This window comes from Crinia signifera, chromosome 11 (assembly GCF_055691185.1).
Source record: "Crinia signifera chromosome 11, ASM5569118v1, whole genome shotgun sequence".
Classification (NCBI taxonomy): domain Eukaryota; kingdom Metazoa; phylum Chordata; class Amphibia; order Anura; family Myobatrachidae; genus Crinia; species Crinia signifera.
The window spans coordinates 102,170,307-102,187,919 of NC_139227.1; the positions used below are offsets into that span (position 1 = coordinate 102,170,307).

Genomic DNA, 17,613 nt, shown 5'->3' on the forward strand with positions numbered 1-17,613 from the left:
CACTTATGACGGCCCTCTATTACTTCTTGCCACGTTGGTCTTTGCCACAAAAGAGCTTATGAAACTTTTATTCCACTGGGCCAATGAAGCCAGATGCCAATTGAATCAAGCTCACAATATTTCTTTGACCCCTCCATAGGAAAAATGCAGGGGGAGTTTCTGGTTGCCCGGAAACCCTCCTCCTCTTGACAAGTGGCTTAAACTATGACAATAGCACTGGTATATAATATGATCAATCGAGCTGCCACCACACCATGCAGTGTAAGGGACAGAGCAGAGCGGCAGCACATGCCCAGTGTACCAGCTTCTTCTACCACATTTACTGTATGTGTGGATCTGAGCCCTCAAACATCGCAATGGACCAGAGAGCAGCTGCCAGGAGGAAGAGACGGGAGCCTTACCATGAACTGGGAGATTGTGAGCTTAGAAAGTGCAATACTGGTTCTATTAGGTTTGTGTATTTATTATATGTTTAACCTTTTCCTGATCACTTATCTTAATTCAATGTTTGAAACAGCCTATAGTACATATGTACTGTTAAATCGTAAAGCTGTATTCCATACAGTATCCAGTGTATAAAAAGACCAATTTTCAGGGCTGTTACCGCTCCCCCAGACTCCCGTACTTACTCTAATGCTGCAGAGTGGGAGATTTTGGATTACATACGGAATCCCCCCCCCCCCCCCCCCCCCTCTAACAATCCTGCGTTTGCCACTGGAACCATCAGAGAAAATATGAGCAACCACAAGAAACTTGAAGGCAGGACTTCTCACCACACAGAGAACCAGTGGGCAGACGGGCAGTGTGGTCAGGTAACACCAACCCACCCCCTCCCACCCCATAAGAGACTAATGAAGTACTCGCCCATTGCCTGAGAGCTGATTGACGAATTACGAACCCCAGAGATGGCACCAAATGCCGTCTCCTGTGCCATGGCGGAATGCTAGCTCTAAGTCACTTGTGGCTATCTAGCTACTAAAGAACTACAAGTCTAAGCATGATTCCACAGTGATCATGATTCTTTGCCCCCTGGCTGTCATTTCATAGAACTACAGGTCTGTATTTTCACTTGCTTTCCAATTAAAAATTGATAATTGTTAGCCAAAAAAAAAATGAAAATAAAATTTCCGGCACAACAAGCTCATAATGACCTGTAACATCAGCAATATAAACCACATCACACTCACATTAAAATCAATACTACTGATAATGGCAATATCTCTCTCCAGCATCCGTCCTGCCAGTTGGAAGCCTCATTGAGTCACTACATACAGCAGCAGAACTGACAGCTGAGGTGGAGGCTGGGCTCTGGATCCCTGTAACCGGCCAGATGGCAATGTAATCATTCTGTATCTTCTAAAGGAAACAGTTTAGTTCCCAGATAATGTCATTTTCTGCCTCTCTCATTGGCTATCACTACAGAGCTGCGCTTCCCGGCCAACACTATAATGCAATAAAGTATTAATACATAAAGGCAAATGCAAGCTAAAAGGGCGCAAGGACGAATGTCACCATCTCCTAAATTCTTACTTTTTGCAAATTAACAAAAAAAGCCCTTTCTGATACTTGCCAACTAAGGAAACTAGTGTTTAATATGTACTAAAAATGTAGCGTTCATTCTAGTATCCTGCTCCTTTTACAACCCATGCAGTTCCTCTTTCCTGCCTGCAGTGTCGCTGTCTGCTTTCTTGCTTCTTGTACAGTCTGGTCTGTATTAAGATACAGGCCACAATGTGATAGACACCACAGCAGACAGTGACACCCCTGGCCAGGAAGAGGAACTGCACAGGCTTTGAATGGTGCAGGGTTCTGGTATGAACACTAATACATATTAATAATGACATAAGATTGAGGACATGCATCTCCCAGAATTGCTGAAAGCTAAGGCTTGATGTTGAGGTAACGGTGTCGGCAATCTGTAAGAGTACGTACATACAGCCGTCGGAAAATATAGATTATCCTCAGCTAACGCCGCAGTCGGTCTTATCCACTTGCAGCTTCTTATGTGCACACAAGCAATGCAAAATACATACATGCCGTGTAAATAAGATGGCTTTGCACTTAACACAGCAGGTTACCAGTCAATGTATTATCTATGCACGCTCCCGACTGGTAGATTAACGCGCCAATCAGAAAAGGCCTGCAGGTACAACATCACGTCGATTAAAATCATAGCTGTAATACCGCAGCTGGCACAGCAAGAGGAGCACAGCTAATAAATTGTATAAAATGATAGAAAATGTATATTGCACATGTAGCTGTGACAGGGAAGGTGGCCCCTCTCAGCTCTGGGCCCCATAGCACCTGCTCTTTCTGAACCTATGGTAGCTATACCCCTGTATATAACACATGTAACTGTGACAGGGAAGGTGGCCCCTCTCAGCCCCGGGCCCCATAGCACCTGCTCTCCCTGAACCTATGGTAGCTATACCCCTGTATATAACACATGTAACTGTGACAGGGAAGGTGGCCCCTCTCAGCTCTAGGCCCGATAGCAGCTGCACTCCCTGCCCCTATGGCAGCTACATCCTGTATATAACACATGTAACTATGACAGGGAAGGTGGCTCCTCTCAGCTCTGGGCCCCATAGCAGCTGCACCCCTACACCTATGGCAGCTACACCCTGTATATAACACATGTAACTGTGACAGGGAAGGTGGCCCCTCTCAGCTCTAAGCCCGATAGCAGCTGCACTCCCTGCCCCTATGGTAGCTACACCCTGTATATAACACATGTAACTGTGACAGGGAAGGTGGCCCCTCTCAGCTCTAAGCCCGATAGCAGCTGCACTCCCTGCACCTATGGTGGTTACACCCCTGTATATAACACATGTAACTGTGACCGGGAAGGTGGCCCCTCTCCGCTCTGGGCCCTATAGCAGCTGCACTCCCTGCACCTATGGTAGTAGTTACCCCTGTGTGAACACATATGGCAACACACAGTGCAATTTTTTAATCACTTTATTCTCTCTGATTTTGCACACATAACTTGTTTGTCTATACTTCGCTGGCTTGCAGCAATTTTAAATTGACTCAAATAAAAGGTATATTTTAATTCTATATATTTTTTGTCGGTGGAAACTCTCAACTTAAAATAACATAATCTAAATCAGTTGAATGAGTGCCCCGATTTGGAAATTCTTTTCTATCTTTGTCAAGTACCTGAACACATATGGCCTAAGCTATATCCAAATGTCTTCTTTCTATACTTTATTTTATGAATGTGGAATATTCAGTAAAAATATTTTTAAAAAATAATGAAGCCATGATGATAATGTTACAGGTAACATAGCAACCAGTAAAATCACGATAAAGCATAGATTCCTGAGTGTGTCCCTTCCAACCGATAGTCAGCTGAGGATCCTCGCCTTGTCCCTATTACACCTCTGCTGCTCTCATCTTAGTAATTTCTGCAGGATTTGAGAACTGCCAGTGACACAGTTGAATTGGGCCAGAAACCGTAATCACTTCTACGGTCAACATCCAAATTGCTGTAGCTCGGTAGGATAAAACGCAGCTGGTGTTTACAGCCGGACCGCAGTTGGGCACTTGCCAGAGTATATTCTTGCTCTATTGCCTATGATAAAGTCCGCACCCAGAGAGGGGTTAAGCTGATCACTCCTAGTCTCTGCCAGCCGCCGCGCTTGTGTAAGCGGCAGCCTGACCGTAAAGGGTGTTATGTGTATTTCCTAACGACAATCTCTGAGACAGGGAACCTGGAACTATGCTTAATATCACATCCTTTTTATTTTAAAGCATCATTTTATTATTATCTGCAGAAACTAAACCAAAACACTGTAGCTACACGTTAATGTATCACGGACTGATCACTGCGGTTTTGCTGTATGTTGTAGACATCACGATGTCGCCATGATGAATCTGGCCACAATTTGTTATCTTCCATAAAATACTTGGGCATTCTGACTTGTCGCTGTGCGGTAATAGCGTCCCAAACTGGGCAATGCTATTACAACCAGTCTGTGCCGCTGTCCAGCTAGAGCACTTGATTGTGTGGGGCACAGAAATGAGAAGTTCAGTACCCTCGGATGATGGCTACATGTGACATAATGATGCAATTTGCTCCTTGGGGGCAGTGCAGTATCAAATCTGGCCACACCCAGGAACATTAAAGGGGCTGGCCTAATCATGGTAGGTGTGGCCGTGTACCCTTAGAATAAAACACATTATTTGAATGATATTAATAAATATCCATATTAATGTTATACTTTAAGCCTGTGACATTTTATTTGCAGAACCAGTTTCTGCCTAGTGGTCCATGCACACCCCATGTGGCTGAATGATTTTCTGCACTTAGGGCGGAGCTGCCATAGGATACAAGAACATTGAAATAATGTGGGCATATGTAAGGCCAGGTATGCCTTTAGTGATTCCATTAACTGATGGCCAGACCACTGAAAGCCTTCAACAAAGCCGAGCGTACTCATTGCAGACTGTGCGCAAACATTGCTTGCAATTTAATCCTGGCCAGAGGTAACAGGATCCATTGACAAGATGAACCGTCATGAGAGGGACACAGCTGCTGGTTTGTATGAGTTATGAATCTAGTCCGGAGGCCCTGGCAGAGATGTGTATAGGCCATTAATTAGAGGCAGTTAGCTGAAAACGTGAGCCAACTCTACGATACAAAAAAGGTTCCGGCATATTCTCGATTCAAACATTTACAGCTGAAATAGTTACAAATAAAGAAATAATAAACCAAGAAGCATAGACCTGCATACTGATGCAGAACAAGGAGAAACAAGGGTGGTGAGGTAAAGGAGAAGTGATGATGGAGCCAGTAGGGTGGAGTAGTTAAAGGTAGAGAAGCAGTGCATGGTGCCAACAGGATACAGAAGGTAGTGGAGAAGTGCATGGTGGATGCAGGATGAAAAAGGTAGTGGAGAAGTGAATGGTGGCAGCAGGATGAAGAAGGTAGACGAACAGTGCATGGTGGCAGCAGAATGAAAGAGGTATGGTGGCAGCAAGGTGGAGAAGTGCATGGTGCCAACAGGATGCAGAAGGAAGTGCAGAAGTGTATGGTGGCAGCAGGATGAAGAAGGTAGAAGATCAGTGTATGGTGCCAGTAGGATACAGAAGGTAGTGGAGAAGTGCATGGTGCCAACAGGATAAAGAAGGTAGAGGAGAAGTGCATGGTGGCAGCAGGATGAAGAAGAAAGAAGAACAGTGCATGGTGGCAGCAGGATGGAGAAGGTAGAGGAGCAGTGCATGGTGGCAGCAGGATGAAAAAGGTAGAAGAACAGTGTATGGTGCCAATAGGATACAGAAGGTAGTGGAGAAGTGCATGGTGCCAACAGGATAAAGAAGGTAGAGGAGAAGTGCATGGTGGCAGCAGGATGAAGAAGAAAGGAACAGTGCATGGTGGCAACAGGATGGAGAAGGTAGAGGAGCAGTGAATGGTGGCAGCAGGATGAAAAAGGTAGAAGAACAGTGTATGGTGCCAATAGGATACAGAAGGTAGTGGAGAAGTGCATGGTGCCAACAGGATAAAGAAGGTAGAGGAGAAGTGCATGGTGGCAGCAGGATGAAGAAGAAAGAAAAACAGTGCATGGTGGATGCAGGATGAAAAAGGTAGTGGAGAAGTGAATGGTGGCAGCAGGATGAAGAAGGTAGACGAACAGTGCATGGTGGCAGCAGGATGAAGAAGGTAGAGGAGCAGTGCATGGTGGCAGCAAGATGAAGAAGGTAGAGGAGCAGTGCATGGAGGTAGCAGGATGAAGAAGGTAGAGGTGCAGTGCATGGTGGCAGCAAGATGAAGAAGTTAGAGGAGCAGTGCACAGTGGCAGCAGGATGAAGAGTAGAGGAGCAGTGCATGTTAGCAGCATAATAGGATACAGAAGGTAGTGGAGAAGTGCATGGTGCCAACAGGATAAAGAAGGTAGAGGAGAAGTGCATGGTGGCAGCAGGATGAAGAAGAAAGAAGAACAGTGCATGGTGGATGCAGAATGAAAAAGGTAGTGGAGAAGTGAATGGTGGCAGCAGGATGAAGAAGGTAGACTAACAGTGCATGGTGGCAGCAGGATGAAGAAGGTAGAGGAGCAGTGCATGGTGGCAGCAGGATGAAGGAGGTAGAGGAGAAGTGCATGGGGACAGCAGGATGGAGAAGGTAGAGGAGCAGTGCATGGTGGCAGCAGGATGAAGAAGGTAAAGGAGCAGTGCATGGTAACAGCAGGATGGAGATGGCAGAGGAGCAGTGTATGGTGGATGCAGGATGGAGAAGGTATGGTGCCTGAGGTCTTGAAACACCATCATGGGCTATATATATATAGGGTTTTGGTTTGTAAATCAAGAAAACTACTAAGATACCATTCCGCACAGATCCCTGTGAAGGTCTCCAATATTGAACAGGTAATTTTGTTGGGTCCTGGCCTGTAGCACTGCAACTGATCATGTTGCCCAGCACTGGATCTATAACTTACAGAGACGCTTCTAGCTCTCCTACATACTGTATTAATGTTCTCCAGAAACAATATACTGCTTTTATGAGCTATATTGATTTGAACACAGGTTGCTGCTACTTTAGATATTTCACTTTCATTTAGCCCTTGTTAAATGTACTTTAAATTTGTTCCATTCAGTAAATACATTAATATATCTTTCAGACGAGAACTCAGACCAAGGTCCTTCCTTGGTCATTATTCATCTACAGTCTACACTTCGTCCAGCTCAGGGTTATATGGCAAAACGTAGAGATCGTTTCCTCCCAGCCTCCCCGAAATACGCTGCAAATTAAAAACCAATATTCCATTTAGAAACCCAGATTGAGCAGGCATTACTGGGAGGTCGCTAAATCTCTGGCATGGAATAAAATGTGACAAGTATAAATACATCTAGCCCTCTTCTGCATCAAACCTCCACTATCACACCAAATCATACAGAAACACGCTATATGGAATAGCCGTCCATTAATGCTTGGAAGTCCTATTAACAAGTAATACTGTTCACTACAGGTCTGTTCAGGCTGATAACTGGCTCCTTATTCCAGCCACACGGAAAGGAAAATGGAAAATGCAATCCTGTCTTTCTTCGTTACATAAGGTGAGACCTGAATACTTGATTTTTTTTCTGAACTATGTAAATGCTGTACGGTATTACACACAGACACAAGTATGTTCTAATTCCAAGGAATCAAAATGGATCGAAGAATTCTGGATGCATCCTGTACAAGTGGCATAAATGTACTTGAGGTTTCAGATAAGACATATCCTATTAAAGGTAGAGATGGGCAGGCTCTGATTTACTCTGATTTCAAAGCAGGACCTTAATGGCTATCAACTGTCAACAACTGTCATGTGATTTGGGATAGCCAATAAGATCCTGCTTTGAAATCAGAGTAAATCAGAACATGCACATCTCTAATTAAAGGACATAATTACCACCATCGGGCAAATAAAAGGATAATTTTACCCGAACCCCATAATGCAGTCATGGAAAATTTACTCAAGTTGGGGTTCACTTTAAAGGATGAAACTGTAATTGATTATTCAATACACATGAAGTTCTAGACTGGTGATATCATTAGATACTGAGAAATTCTAGATGCGTAACAGAAAGTGGTTAGCCTTCTGGAGGTAGTGGACGCAGGGCTCCAGTTGTCAAAGGGGCCCCAAGAAAGAGGGCTGTTGACCTAGTATAGCTCTCTCTCCACTCTTTTCATATGGATTTGCTACAATCACTGCTGACTCACAAACCCCTTTGTAACCTCTTTGAGCTGAAGTCCCGAAATGTGAGATTACAGGGTGGGCCCTAATGCAGTTGGGCCCACTACGGGTTTCCCCTGTATCCCTGTGAGCCAATCCAGCCCTGCCTATACCCAATAACTTTGCATAAGTATTTACTTTCTGGATCTACAGATAGAGGGGTGTATTACACATTCCTGATATGTTACCACGGTACTTATGTATTATCTGGGCTCCCATGTTAAATGCACCCCATTTTTTCAAACCCCTACTATCCAACTACGCATGGAGTTGATTTTATATAGTGTGGCGAGCGCTGCGAGCCACCGTGCCCGAAGCGTGGCAAGCCACCGTGCCCGAAGCGTGGCGAGCGCAGCGAGCCCCGCAAGGGGACGCTGTCTCAAAAGAAAAACGGGAACCCAGATATTACATAAGTACCGTTACCACATACCTCTATGTTTTCAATTACACGTAAGCAGAACACTTCACTAGCGAGACAGGGAAAAATAAGATATGTCAAAGAATGAATGATATATATGCAAAAAGCATGTTGTTATCTATTGTTTGACCTTCCAGTACAAGTAGCCGTTGTGTTTGGGAGAGTACGGATAGTACACGATGTTCTGCCCACTACAACACCCTAACATCGGTGTAATTCAAGTGGTAAATAAACCTCCTTGTTTGCTTAGAAATGCATTAGGAAAGGTCAGGAAGTTGCTCGCAAACAAGCTTCTGAAAACAAAAAAATGTATTACTAATCCATCCGGAATGCATCCGATCCGAGCGCAGCGCCATTTGTCATGTAAATGACTCGCTGACCCCTGAAATGAATTATTTCTAGTCATACCTGGATAATTTAGAAGGGAAAATGTTTCACGGTTAGTCACGAATAATCTCACGCAGGAGTCTCTGCTCAGTACGGGGAGTGTGAAATGTTGCTCTAATTAAAACTGTGCAATTTGGGGCTCCAGGGCGGATTAAACCCAACCTGGATTCTGAAGTGTGACGGTGAGATACCATCTCTACACATTAACGCTACAAAGAGATCCAACATAAAACCTTTACACATAAATCCTGCGCTGAACACAACACCCTCCTGTAATTGGATTCTACATCTGAAACCGCGCGGCACAGGAATGTTTAATTGCGTCCGTCTGTAACACGGTAACTCTGTGTTCTTTTGTTTTGTTATTAAGGATTTGATAAACTGCTCAGCCGAGTATATCATCCATTTAATTACATGCCTCCAATGGTATTTCCAAACCTGCTGCAAGACACCGTATTGGCGGTGTATATCTATGTAGTCATAGCGTAAGGGCCGTTTTTAGTACCAAATTAAAACTTTTGGTCCGTAGATGTGCGGAATTAAATTGGCTTTATAACTAGCTGCTTAGTTTCTGAGTTATGTGGCAAAACCTGCCCATCACAAAGCATCATCATTGTGCTCTGGAAAATGTGACAGTTGTCAACTCTGCCTGTGCACCTGTCTGGTGACCAAGAACATGGAAAGTTATGTGCAGCCACACAATAGGCAGGTATACTGTACTATGGGGTACCAAGGGCAGTGGTGGCTCCCAGTGGCAGATTCAGGGGGGGGGGCACCCAGGCACGTGCCCCCCCTATCATTTCATTTTGTAGCTGAGGACCAGGGCTTTCCAACGAGCCCAGCCCCGTGTCTCTAGCCCCCCGGGAACCGGAGATATCGCCTGGCAAAGCTGTAACGTTTTTTTCCCCATAGGATAATATGGGACCCGTCAATTCCGACCCCCACCCGGTTCCGACAGCTGCCAGTTCCCGCCCTGGCATCACCGAAGCTTGTGGTCTCATTCAATTCCAAATCGCTGGGCCTTTAATATGATACCAGGCTGGTCCATATCGGTCAATCGGTTCCAGAGATATTGCGTGTAAACCGATTTTTTTATTTTTTAAATGTCATTTCATGGCTGTTCATGTTCTTTGAGGGCAGATTACTCTGGAACCAAACGTTCCAGTTTCACTAGACCAAAATCATTCAAAGCCCACTCAAAAGTTCTTCAATATGATACTCATGTAAATGGGTCAGTTGCTTCCGAAGATATAGCCGGTTAAATGAGATAACTGGTTAAAGGGGGGGGGGGTGGTTTTCTCTCCCCCTCACACCAGAAAATGCAGGGACTAGGCTAGTGTAAAAGGGGCCAAACTGGGAATGCATTTTCTGTTGTGAAAGGGGTATTATTTAAAATAGCCGGTACCTGCAGTGCTCTGAATACAGCCAGGCTCTGCCACTGTCAGTGGCTATCACTTCTGCCTGGCGGCGGCTGTCCCCCATTTACCGCGAGCATGTACTCCCCCTTGGCAATGAACATGTAATTCCACATGGCAACGAGCATGGAACCCTTGGCAATGAGCATGTAGATAAGCAGCACTTATGTAGCAAAGTTATTAATAGGCATTACTTGAGTTTGGCATAATACATAATGGACATAATGGCGTGTAACTTAACGTGTAATGGACATTATGGTGTAAATGTTTAATGCGTGCCTTTGGTGGACAATGTCACTGTTTATGAAGTGTATTGTGAATTTTGGCTTAATCGTTGTGGCATTATGTGAATTCTGGCTCAATCCGTGTGGCATTATGTGCATTTTGGCTCAATATATGTGGCATTATGTGAATTTTGGCTCAATCCGTGTGGCATTATGTGAATTTTGTCTCAATCCGTGTGGCATTATGTGCATTTTGGCTCAATCCATGTGGCATTATGTGAATTTTGGCTCAATCCATGTGGCATTATGTGAATTTTGGCTCAATTCGTGTGGCAGTATGTGAATTTTGGCTCAATCCATGTTGCATTATGTGAATTTCGGCTCAATCCGTGTGTTATTATGTTAATTTTGGCTCAATCCATGTGGCATTATGTGAATTTTGGCTCAATCCGTGTGTTATTATGTAAATTTTGGCTCAATCCATGTGGCATTATGTGAATTTTGGCTCAATCCGTGTGGCATTATGTGAATTTAGTTTCATTCCATTTGGCATCATGTGTAAGGGGGAAGTATAAAGGGGTCTAGTATTTTGTTGCATAATGTGTAGAAGTTGTATATGGTGTTGTAGACTACACTCAAGGACACACCTCTGTTGAGTGGCCACACCCCTTTTCCGGAGCGCGCCTTCGGCGCGCATACAACTACATCCTTCGCTTTTGTCGCCATGGTGGGCCTGCATACTTTAAATGCCAGGGCCTATTTTTAATCCCATTCCCACCCTCTCTCTGCCGCTCTCTTAGCATGTACACTGGCACCACTAACACCGCCCTCCCCCACCTAAACCCTCTTTTATCATGGTGCCCCCCCTGTCATTTTATCCTGGATCCGCCCCTGGTGGCTCCTACCTTTTGGCAGGAGGGGGGCTACAGTACCTACCGACGAAGGTACTGCACATGCGCAATCCCCAGATTGTAGGGGCTGCCACTCGGCAGCCTGTAGAGAGGCATCCTGGAGGAAGGGAGCATTTCACAATGAGACTGCCTTGGTAACTGGCAGGTCTGACTTCCAATAGGAAGTCACTGCCAGTCACAGTGAAGCCAGTGCAGTCTCACAGACTGTATCTGGCTTCACTACAGTGGTGGATTTTCCCCTGCAGCCGATAGGTAAAAACCGCCACTGACCAAGGGGTAAAATGTTCCTCTCATTAAACCCAGCTCCTAAATTCCCTGCCCGTACTCCTGGATGCTGTTGTGCCATCTCGGTGGGCTGCGGGGATGCAGGCACTTACACCGGGCACCCACTAGGCGGAACGCAGGCACAATTGCTCCCTTCCTGCTAGTGCAGGCCTTGAGTCGCCCCTCTTTCTACATAACAGCATTCTGGATGCAATCATTTAGCGTCAGAGACAAAGAGCTCTCGGACAGCCATAATGAGCACCAAGTCAGGGTAAACGCTGCTTTCCCTCCGCATTACAGCCGGCACAAGCCTTGCGCTTTCTATCCGGTGAACTCTTTGAATTTCCTAATCAAAAGCTTTATCCTGCAGACACTACTGCGCAGCGTCTACTGGCCAGAGGCAAGTTTGGATTCACAGGAACTCAAAGCCTAAAAACTGTCTGAGCGTCAAAAATAAGAGAATAATTCAGTTTATTTTTATATTTAAAAAAACCCTTTTTTTTTTCACAAGGCACCGAGGCATCAGAAAGTGAAGTTAGATCAATTAACCCAATATGGCTGTGAATACAAATTCTCCGAACGTTACAGCCAGGCGGTAATCTGTCTGATCTCAGGGAAGATGTGAAACATTCATTAACCGAGTTATCAGCAGCAGTATAGACAACCTAGACGTCACATAACAATGCAGAGATACAATCAACACTTAGGCGCACAATGACATGTATTACAATGTAATCATGATCCCTGTATTATAAGCCTCTAGTACCACTTGCGTAAGGCAATGAGATCTTACCGGCTACTGAAGTAATGAAATAAATAAAACAAGACTGCAGTTACCATGCAGGTTCTACTATGAAGTAATTTCAGTATTAATCCTTTGAGTGCCAACGATGTTCCAAATTCCCATTAAAAATGGCAGCGTTGCTCCTATTTGTTATGTACATTCAAATAAAAAATGTTCTGTAAAAAAAAAAAAGGTACTTGTGTACTGTCACTGCTCCCATCGCATGTCAAATGTAGTGGCATGCGATTTTTGCTGTTTTTAAGCATTTTTTAAAAATCGCATGCGATTTTTAACAGAAATGCATCCAAATGCATTGAAATTAGTATCAAACATGCTCAATGGCCCCCAAATGTCATTTTTGAGGCTGTACCACCCCTACTATCAACACGAACCCGAAGCATGGCGAGCGCAGTGAGCCCGCGAGGGGTGGCGGTACGTGTCCTACGACCTTTTCATACCCCCACTATCCACGTTGGCGTGGAGTTGAGAATAGAAAGTCTGGCGAGCGCAGCGAGCCACCGAGCCCGAAGCGTGGCGAGCCCCGCGAGGGGACGCGGACACCTGTGAAGCCCGCGAGGGGACGCGGATACCTGTGAAGGTATCCGCGTCCCCTCGCCACGCTTCGGGCTCGGTGGCTCGCTGCGCTCGGCACACTTTCTATTCTCAACTCCACGCCGACGTGGATAGTGGGGGTATGAAAAGGTCGGAGGACACGTACCGCCGCCCCTCGCGGGCTCGCTGCGCTTGCCAGGCTTCGGGTTCGCGTTGATAGTGGGGGTGGTACAGCCTCAAAAATGACATTTGGGGGCCATTGAACATATTTGATACTAATTTCAATGCATTCGGATGCATTTCTGTTAAGCGATGCGATTTTTTACTATACGATGGACATCGCGGGAGCCGTGATTGTACACAAGTACTAAAAAAAAGTTTGACATTTAATGGCTGTGGCATTACCTGGCTGGCTGTTTGAGCCTGGTGCTGGTTTTAGAAATCCTGGAGATCCCTTTATGTTGTTTGTCCACTGAATATCTAAAACCAGCACTGCTTCTTTGAGCCCAGGGCTGGTTATGCTCAGGAGGAGGGACCTCACACAGTATTTTTTTTTGGACAGAACCATGCACAGATCGCACTGATCTGTGCATGGTTCTGTCATACTCGCCATGTTGAACTTGGTCTATTTTATTTTGCGATTTTGGCAATGTTTTACAAAAAGCGCACCATATTAAATTGGCGAGTTGTATACTTTGTAATGGGAAAACATCTGGATGCAAATTCAAGTGTGGGAAAAAAATCGACAGGTCAAAATGTGCGATTTTTCGCTGCAAAAATGTGCGATTTTTCGCTGCAAAAACATGTGATTTTTACAGCAGTTCGCATCGTATTAAATGTGCGATTTCGGAAAAACATGTGAATTCAGCCGTTTTTTTTACTAAAAATTTAAAAAGTTGAAATATCTCATCCTATTCAATGTCACCCTATGGAGTAGATTTATTAAACGTCGATCAGGGGAATATGCGCTATCCCCGTGCGTTATAGCAGGGGATAGCGCTTCCCCTGATCTATCACACCCGCCGAGCGTTTACTCTAACGCCGGCGGTGTGGGGCAGGAGGCATAGCGCAGGGGCGATGTTTTGCACTGCGCCCCTGCCTCCTGCCAGATTTATGAACGGTCAGCATCGCTGACCGTTTCGCCGCCTGCAGCTGTCGACTTCGCCAGCTGCAGACGGCGATGCCTATACCTAACAACAGGGACAGCGCTGTCCCTGCTGCTGGGGCTGAGCTGCGCTGGGATCTCGCGAGACTAGCGAGATCCCGCGCATGCGCAGTCAGCCGGCCGGGGGGGAAGGAGACGGCGCATCAGTATTAACTGATGCGCTGTCTCCAGGAGGGACATCGCCGGAGGGGGGAGTTAGCGCTCCCCCACTCCGGCGGCAAGATCTTAATAGATCTTGTCGGTGTCCCCTCCTGCTTCGCCTCGCTAATGAGGCGAAGCAGGAACTGTAATAGCGGCGCGATAGGCGCCGCTATAATAAATCTACCTGTATATTTCCTATATAAAGTAAACATTACAGGCCATTATGATGAATAAAAAGGTTTGCTTGGCAATTTTCACACTTATTTTGGCTAAATCACTTGGCACTCAAGAGGGTTAACCCTTTGGGTGCCAACGTTGATGCGAGATCCTCAAAATATCCACTAACAATGCCAGCGCCGCTCACAGCGACTGTTCTTATAGTATAAATAAATGCAAATACGGCCAAGTTTAATTAAGTGAAGTTTAGTTAAATGTTGCACATCGCTGTGAGTGGCGCTGGCATTTACAGCGGATATTTTGAGGATCTCTCACAGCAACGTTGCCACTAAAAGGGTTAATAAAATACAGGTTTGCTTGGCAATTATCACAAATTCTCTTGGCACTCAAAGGATTAAATGGTTTCCCCCCAATAATCCTGTATTTCCAGCTCGTTAACTAACTGTGCGACTAATTACAGCGCTGGCTGTGGTGTAATTATATCATGGCTGCAGATGCAGGGATATGTGTGCAGTCCCAACAGGGTGTTTTGCAGGTCGTAACCCTAACACAGGAATGGGGAACCTTACAGTGGCGTAACTAGGCCTCCACAGCCCCCGCCGTGGCGGGGAGGCGCAGAGTAACTATGGGCGCCGGGGGGGCTGCGGTGCTATAGTTACCCGCTGCCCGGCCGCATCTGCGGTCACTGTCCCGTCACTCGCTCCCGGCGCCGGCTCCTGCTGATAATGAAAACTGACACTTAGAAAATGGCTGCCCCCGTATTGCAGACAGTTTTGGCAGCCATTTTCTAAGAGTCACTTTTCATTATCAGCAGGAAAATTTTTTTTTTTTTTACTCAGGAGCCCGAGGTGTGCTCCCTACCACCAGTGCTGTGCCTAAACACGTGCAAAAGCGGCCGTGCGATCGAGTGGGCTTATCTCCCGAAGGAGACGGGCCCCGTTTTTCCCCTAACCCCTCTCAGCCATAAGGCCGACGAGGGGAAAATAGGGAACGGTGGGTCCTCTTCGACGAAGCTTAGAGAGACCCTCATTCCTCAACCCCCGAAAGGGTTAGGACGGTGGGTCCTCCGCACCCCATGGTTTGGAGAGACCCGCAGTGGACTTCCCTCCGCCTTGCGGCTCGGGGTCGTCCTCGACCACACAACCCAAAAAAACGCGACACACTACAGAAAACGTGAAAAGTGCACGAACGTGAAGAAGAAGAGAAATAAATAATAAAGAGGACCCCAGCCAGAAGGCCGGGGTGGGGGTGTGAAAAATTGTCCTACCCCATCCAAAAGGACGAGGTAAGGACGTGAAGCGCATACCTAGAGGGAAAGTGCGCAGTGCTAGTGCCATACTAGTGCATGGTGATTTTGGGATCACCCGTGCATGTTCGGCACCCCCGAGTTTCCCCGGGGGCACAGTGCAGCCTCGGACTCCAAGCAGCCAGCCAGTCAGCGTCCGACCAAGTGTTTCTCTGCTCAGCCAGTGGGCCCTTTCCGACCCCCGGCATGGGAATGGATACTCCACCGGGTTTTTTCGGTGAGTCTCCCCCGCAGAGGCCCAAATAGACCACCTGAGGAAGAAGAAACCACCTACTCAGTCCCGACGTTTCACCTCTCCCAGGGATTGAGTACTGGGCTGGGCTTTTCGCTGTCTCACTGGCCGGGGGCGACATGTTACCCCCGGACCAGAGAGCAATCTACTCGGTCCCAGCTTTTCCCTTCTTCCTGGGAGTGGATACTAGACCGGGCTTTTCGAGTGACTCTCCCACAGAGGCAAAGACCCCTGAACAAGAGCCCCATCTCAAAGCCCGATGCTTCTCCCCTCCCTACCAGGTAAAGAATGGTATTCCCTCCCTAGCAGGGCATCGAGAAAGCCATTCCTAGCACTCGCCCAGGACATGAGGTTGTTTGCTACCCTCAGGCCCAGTAACAAGATGCTACGGTACTGCTTTCTCTATTCTCTGCCAGGGGGCGGTCCAGACCCAACTGATAAGAACAGATACTACACTTGATCTTAGCCAAAAGGCCGAGAAGCGATTATCAGCAGGAGCCGGCGCCGGGAGCGAGTGACGGGACAGTGACCGCAGATGCGGCCGGGCATCAGCGCAGCGGAGACTGGAGCAGCGCAGCGGAGACTGAGGGAGACTGGACGGGACAGTGACCGCAGATGCGGCTCTGTCAGGTATGGGTATGGGGGGGGCGCCGAAAAAGTTTGGCAGGGGGGCGCAAAATATATAGTTACACCACTGGAACCTTAGGCCCTCCGGCTGTTGTACACATCCCAGCATGCCCTGCTACAGTTTTGCTATTTGCCCATGCTAAAACTGTTGCAAAGCATGCTGGGATGTGTAGTTCAACAACTGCTGGAGGGCCGAAGGTTTCCCTCCCTGCCCTAACACTTTCCCATAAAGAAGTGAAATGATTCTGAATTTACTGAGCATAACATAATATATCCAGTAACGATTCCTTATTTTATAAAATATCTTGCAGATAGTCATAGTTACATCTGAATTGCCAGCTACAGTAAGAGGTATTTATTACCAGGGGTGATGGGGGCTCAGGGGAATGACGCTGTGGGGTCCCTACAAGTAAAAATCGCTGCCACAGGACCCCCCCCCACACACACACAACAGCAGCTCAGTGTCTCCCGCTGCAGTCAACTGAAATCCTGCGACTGACCTTGAGCCTTTAATGAACAGCTGAGCCGCCAGTAAAACAAAAATGTGTGGGGGCCCCGGGGACCCTGATGCCCCTCCCACTGATTTCATATGGTAATCATGCAAAACAAGCCAGTCATTATTTATTACCATTGTTGTTACAAACAGTATGTAGCCTTGGGTGACATTTGGTATGTAGAGTTGGTGCTACTTAGTACTACCCATACATTCCTATACATATGAATTCATAAGGGGTGTACACACAGGGCCTTATTCTGGTTTGGTCGGTGCAACGTACGTACGGTCCGTTTCCCGTACGCGGACGGTGAGCGTAAGTCCGCCCACAGAACAGCCGCATACGGACGGTCACAAACACCGACAATGGGGAGTGGTGTACACTTGAGCGTACGCCACCGTATACAGACGGGTCTCCTCTTAGACACCATTAACTGGCGTACAACAGAGCGTACACCACCGTATACGGACGGGTCTCGTCCGTTGTCACACTGACATCTTCCATATATCGGAGCGTACGCCACAGTGCACGGACGGGTCTCGCCTTTTTTTCAATGGAAAACTCAGCGTGTGTCACCGATCGTGAGAGTGAGCGTACGTCCGTGCACGGTGGCATACCCTTCACATATATGGCACTGCAAATCTTGCCTTTCAACTATAATTAAGACAATTAATTAATTATTCTAATTGTTATTCAATAATTGTTTTCTATTAACTCAATTGTCTACCTTAATAAACACCCTAATAAAACAACATTTTAACCCTCATTACATGTATATTTATTATGTTCTAATGTTGC

General features: G+C 46.5%; 1 protein-coding gene and 1 pseudogene across 7 annotated transcripts in view; both read right to left on the reverse strand.

Moving 5' to 3' along the window:
- NELL1 (neural EGFL like 1) overlaps positions 1-17,613 on the reverse strand; it is a 558,514-nt gene that overhangs the window by 65,335 nt on the left and 475,566 nt on the right. The window lies entirely within an intron of this gene.
- Positions 16,041-16,180, reverse strand: LOC146046488 (U2 spliceosomal RNA; annotated as a pseudogene).